This window comes from Myotis davidii, unplaced genomic scaffold, assembly GCF_000327345.1.
Source record: "Myotis davidii unplaced genomic scaffold, ASM32734v1 scaffold54, whole genome shotgun sequence".
In the NCBI taxonomy this organism is placed as follows: domain Eukaryota; kingdom Metazoa; phylum Chordata; class Mammalia; order Chiroptera; family Vespertilionidae; genus Myotis; species Myotis davidii.
This window is the reverse complement of record NW_006287915.1, coordinates 3544493-3551295: the sequence shown is the minus strand read 5'-3', so window position 1 is coordinate 3551295 and position 6803 is coordinate 3544493.

Here is a 6803-nt window from a genome sequence, read left to right as displayed (position 1 = left end):
CCAGTGCACAGATTCATGCACTGGTGGGGTCATTTGGTCTGGCCTGCACCCTCTCACAATCTGGGACCCCTAAGGAGATGCTGGGTAGCTGGTTTCAGCCTGATCCCCACAGGCCCAATCCATACAGGAGGGAGCCCAATCCTGTGCATTGAGTGTCTGTGCCCTGGTGGTAAGTGTATGTCATAGTGACTGGTTGACCAGTCATTCAGATGTTCAGTCACTTAGGTTTTTATATATATAGACTAGAGGCCCAGTGCATGAAATTCGTGCAGGGGGAGTCCCCTCAGCCCAGCCTGCACCCTCTCCAATCTGGGACCCCTTGGGGGATATCATGGGAATCGGGCCTAAACAAGCAGTCAGACTTCCCTCTCACAATCCAGGACTGCTGGCTCCTAACTGCTCACCTATCTGCTTGCCTGACTGCCCCAGCCCCACTTTTTTTCGTCCCTCACTAACCTCCCTGCCAGCCTGGTCATAGGCAGACATCTTATGAGAACATGAGGGTTAATTTGCATATTACCTCTTTATTATATAGAATTACCGCAGGTAATGTTGACATACCAGTACTATGATATCATGTAGCATATCACTTTATTCAGCCTCTGTTGCATCACTGTTCTCTTCATCACTATTAGTTCCAGACATATCCATTTCTTCAAGTTCCATTTTATCACTGCTGTCTTCTGAGTTTTTGTCTATATATGTGAGATCATCCTTATAAACTGGTGGCATTTTCTGAGCTAAATTTGTTCGTGTTCTCATGGCCAACCCTTCTCTCCTCATGAAATTGAAGCTCCATTTCGCCTTTCCTATAAAATCAACAATGTTCATTTTCCTTGCAAACATTCTTGCCTGACATTGAATAAACTTGGTTGACACACATAAGCCACTCTGGTGCTGCTCCATAACCCAAGACTTAAGCCTCTGCTCCAAGTTTGCCCATTTTTCTGGTTTTCCTCTTAATGCCTTCATCTTTTTTGGAATCTTAAGGAGTTGTTCTTCCTGTTTTCTCTACTGTCTGATCATACACTCAGTGGGAGGAGGTCCAAATTGTCTCTCTGCAGCTCTATTTCCATGCGCTCTTGCATAGCTGATTACATTCAGAATGAATTTTGCAGAGTAAGACCATTGCTTACCAGTATTTATCTTTTAATTTTTTGACATCTTTATGGGCTCAGAATGCTCCAATCCCTGTTGCATCTGTGCACTCTCCACCTCCTCTTCCACCTCTAATTACAGCATCAGCTGACATCAGTAACAATAAGGCTTGTGATTGGAGGAAGCCTGTTTAGTAAGGTATGGGCAGATATGCACTTGCCTGGCTCCCTCCTCAGCTGACTTCCATGTATAAGATGCCCTTGATTTTCAGTCTAACGATTTTAGAAAAAAAATAGCTTTTTATACACATAAAATACTGAAATTAATTTCATGTCATTCTCCTAGCTACAGGTGAGATTTAATTGTTTTCCTGAACTTCTCAGAGGTGGAGGGAGACTAAGCCCTTGTTATGTATTCTCTGCATCTGAAATCCCGGGCAGTCATCGTGATTTGATAGGCTCTTATATTGCTGTGACCTGGGCACCTCTGCTGGCCTGTCAGAGCTCAGCTGCAAAGTGGGCCTCAAACCCCCTTTAATTCTGTCTCCCTGATTTAAAGGTGGCATGTCCTACCTCAGTTTCAGCACTTTTATATCAACAGCCAAGCAGCTAGCTTCTATTTTCCTTCCCCCAACCCCCCCCAATTCTCTTTTTCTTCCCAGCTCAGCCATGTGGAATTGGAGTGGTGAGTGGTGGGGAGAGTTTCAGAGAAACTTTAAAATGTGGTTTTTGTTGTGTGTTTTTGTTTGTTTGTTTTTACCAACCTTTACTTAGATTGGGAGTTTTTCAAAACATAAAAGGCAATGATTGATCATTAATTCTCAACATCTTTTGATGATAAACCTCATTTGGAGCAAGAGTGGTCTCATTTCTCACCCCCAAATTGAGGAAAGTCTGGGATAATATTATGTCCAGATTAAATGGGGATTGCACAGAGAAATTAAAATGTTTTAGCCCTGACTGGTGTGGCTCAGTTGGCTGAGCATCTTTCCATGCACCAACAGGTCACTGGTTCGATTCCTTGTCAGGGCACATGCCCATATTGCAGGCTCAGTCCTCAGTAGGAGGTGTATAGGAGGCAGCTGATCAATGCTTTGCTATCATTGATATTTCTCTCTCTCTCTCCCTCTTCCTTCTGCTTTCTCTAAAAAAAAGAAAAACAAAAACAAAAAAAAAACCTCAATAAAACATATTTTTAAAAATGTGCACATGTAAAGTAGTTAGCACAGAGCTAACTCCTAAGAACTACTTGGTGATATATAAAAGTTACAAACATATTTTTGGCTAAAATTCCTGAATGTCTTTATGTATGAATCTCTATTTAAGATTCATTATACATGAGATCTCATTTAAAACTCTCAACACCCCCATGAGATAGAATTTATTATTCCTAGTTTAATGATGAGGAAACAGCTCAGAGAAATTCAATAAATTGCTCAAGGACACATAGCCTGCAAGTGGTAAAGCTAAGTCTCAACTCAAAGTCTATCTTAGAATCTAGCCTCTGTTCTTAACCATGTCCCCTCCCTGCTCTTCCCTTTCCTGTTTTCTTTTTAATTCTAGGCTGCAGCACACCCAAACTTGTCCTAGGACAGAGAATGAGACATGTGAAAACAGGAATGAGAATGCTGTTAGTGTGACAGTGATAATAGCCACATACAAGAATGCAGTTTTTCTGAAAACATATTTAAACAAGAATTGAAGATAAAATAAAAGATATATGCAAATGCAAGTACATAGTCCTGTGATTACTAGAAGTACAAATGCTCTGAAAATTTCATTTTATTTCCTTGGCGTCCATAGTACTTCTGGATTTTCACATGAGCTTTCTCAGCAGATGTGGTTTCATATTTTCCTTAGGCCAAGCTTGCCAAGGCGTTTGTTGCTTTCAGCTTTCTTTTTTATATTAGACTCCAACCCTTAAACAAACAAATAAACAAATGAACAAAAAACCCATATCTTGATTGAGTACATTCCATTGGAACATGAGTTTAACCATCCTGTCTCTTGGAATTAGTCAATTTGAGTTTTGAGCATATTAGATATTTTTCCTGGCTACTAGTAAGAGTGGGAGAGCTAATTTTATCTCTACAATTGTCATTTAGTCTGATTTTAACTTTGCTTCTGACTCAGTATTATTTGGCAGATGATCAGTGAAAGTCTGAGGTGAATGATAAAAGAGCTGAGGTATTTTGGCATCACTGCGTAGGGAAGCATGCTACACTGCAGTATGTCTGGCTCCACAAACTATTTTATTTGTGTCTGGATTTAAGAACATTAAAAATAACTCTCTGAAGTTTTGTGGAGAAAAAATCTAATAACAAACCAGGAAAATAAACAAAATGAAATATTTCTTGAAATTTCCAATATTTGAGGGGTGATAATGTAAAATTATGTTTCAGTGTACATTTTTATTCACACTATGTTAACTTCATGCTAAATTTGTTGATCACTAAAAATAAATGAGCCAAGTACAATGCTTTAAATTTAATGAAGCAATTATATTTTGTAGAAGTTCAATGGTTATTAGGATTGGAGTAAAATTTTCCATAATTAGTGAAGCTGGTGCTACATAAGGAACGACTCTATGTTCAACTATATCCTGTATTTACTAGTATACATCCTGGGTACTTTCCTCTTTTGATAAAAAGGGCCGTAATGTTTACCAGATCCCAATGTCTCCAGGATATTGGCAGTTGGAATTTCTAAACAATTTCTACAAATATGTGACAGTTCAAACATAGTCTAGCTGGTGCCCCTGGGCCAGAACCCCACACTATGTCCAGGAGGTGGCTGGCTCTTTCCATGACATGATGAAGAAACTAGGGGGCTATCCATATCTCTGTCTTTCTGACTCTGCTCAGGTGTTTTCCCTTTAATTAAACAAGCTATTTAATAATCTATAGGATTCATCTCAAACCCTTACAGAACTGGTGGCAATCTTGTAAAGCTCATTTTGGCTTGGCAGTGAGGTTACTGGTTTGTAGCTTTATATGTGGTAATACTCTGGGAAGCATGACTTTTTCCAAAGATTCTGGAACATGGTGGAGTGATGATACAGAAGAAAGCCTCAGATCTGGAGCCAGCTCCATTCATTCCTCAACCATTTAATGGATGCTATTTATATGCCAATCACAGAATCTGAGTTTGAGTCCACTCTCCAAAAGGAGTTGCAGTGTAGTTGACCTGTTTTGATTCCTACTCTATATACTTCCACAGGTTTTGAAATATTCCTTACTACCTTTGATCTATAGCTTCCTCATCTGTACAATGGAAACAATACTATATTTGTCATGAGCATTTTATTAATTGAGCTAAATGATGCATATAAATTATTAGCCTAAGGTATAGTTAAGCAGTGAATAAATGTAGGGGTTATAGATATTTGGGTTTAAATTCTGGATATTTTTCTTATGGTCTGTGTTATCTGGGCCATGTGAGATAGAAGTTTGTTTCTTTATTTGTTACTGATTTTTTAATTCATAGGATCTATGTAGCAAACAGAGCTTTCTATGCAAAGACTGAGCTAAGCAATTTAAAGGCATATTTGCTTAATCTTTATGAGTCATGTACAATTGTTCTCTATTCTTTTCAGATGAGGAAACTCATTCTTAATCAGGAAAGTAACACTCCAGAAGCAGAGCTTCTTACCATTATACTAGACTATTGTAATGGCTGAGAGAGCTAGAGCTGCACAAATATGGAGCACAACACTTGGAATATAGCAGCAGCTGGAAAAATATTCCCAATATTGCTAACTTCTGTTTAGTAATAGATTCTCAAAATGGTTTTCATCCACAGGAGTTTGTGCCCAGAGAACCAATAAATACACATGAAGTTTGCAGAAAATTTGGATTTGAATAATAAAATTTATGACAAAAACCTCTTTTACTTTGATGTGATATTTAAATATGTGCACTTCTTTTCATGGATCAATCTTCTGAACCCTTAGCTAATGCTACATTCCTAGAAGCTTAAAGACATGTATCCTTTGAGTGAGATGAAAAATAAAATGGCAAAATTTATGACAAAATGTATTTCAACTACATTTCCACTGGGGCAAAGTCCAGGTAATTGCACAATTCTAGTTTCTCCAGGCAGTAGGTTGGTAAGCACGAGTTGTTTAGAGCAACCAGAAACAAAAACCATATTTCAATGGCATTTCAAGTCAAAGCACCTCCATTCCCAACACTTGAAAAGGGAATGTGTCTTAAATTTTAAATGTCACTGGAGACTTTTGAAATAGTGGAGACCATATGCAGAGTGCTTTACCATAGAGCCTTTAAGTACAGGTCTTCAATGGTGGCCGCAGTGAATAAAGGAGGTATAGAGAATTAATTCCAGGTACAGTGGAGCAGAAAACTCACATCTGTTCTCTCTACAACCCAGTACACCCCATTTATTAATGCTGTTCTCTGCACTGTCAGGTCCAAGCAATTAACTTGTGCAGACTGGCTTCTGTGGGGATAAAGAGACAGTGTTTATCAGGGGAATGTCCTAGTTTGGACTATTTTAGCATCAGAGAAAAAAAATTACCCTCTCTCTTATGCTCTATGTACACTGAGACACTATACATTTATAGTCATAGAGTAATTTGAGCATCAAAATAATATTCAAAATCTTAAGTAATAGAAAAAAGTTCAGAGTGTCATTTCCTCATTAACGGACTAAAAATAGAGAGTGCCATTCAATATAGTAATTTTAGTTTCTTGGTGAGTGATTCATTTCTAAATATATTGGTTTGCTCATCTGAGTTGCTATTCTATGAGCTCTGAGGCCTTATAAATGAGAACATGGTGTGTTTTTGTGTGGATCCCAGGTGCTATGTTCAGGAAATATAATGTGTGACTCTGCACTTCAAATGAATTTTCTATTTTTATTGCATTGCCTAGTTCTTCCACAGATAAAAAGTGCTTATGACTTCCTACTCATATTCTGATTGTGAGAGAAACTGAGAGAAAGCATTAAGAAGAGACTTCACAGAGTTGATCATTTTCTTTTTCTTGAAACACTTTTGTACCTAGGCTCCCAGGACTCCACACATTCTTGTTTTCATTCTACCTGAGTAGTCACTCTTTGAAGTCTGTGACACAATACTCCAACGTCCCAAAAATAGACCATTGCAAGGCTCCAGTGTCAGATCTCTTTTCTACCCTCTCTCAAGGTTTTCAATACTATCTACATGCTGGCCACTCCCAAGTTCATGTTTTTTAAAAGTATATATTTTTATTTATATCAGAGAGAGGGAGAAGAGAGGGATAGAAACATCAATGATGAGAGAGAATCATTGATCAGCTGCCTCCTGCATGCCCCCCACTAGGGTTCAAACCAGCAACGTGGCTATTTGTCCTGATTGGGAATCTAACCATGACTTCCTGGTTCATAGGTCAGTGCTCAACCTCTGAGCCATGCTGGCTGGGCACAAATTTGTTTTAATGACTTTGATATCTATTCCTGAATTCCAGAATGGTGCAAATTGCTTGATCAACATCTCATTTAAATATCTATATACACTGAGTGGCCAGATTGTTATGACCACCTGACATTTGTAGGCAAATTAGTTATAATTTTGTGCTGAAGTTGCTAGAGGGCCAGACCATTATAAATAGGGAAACAAGTTGTTTACTATGACAGTAGAAGTGATTTTTTTCTGAAGATATGGGTAAACAATGTGATTTAACAGCCTCTGAATGTGGGCTATATATA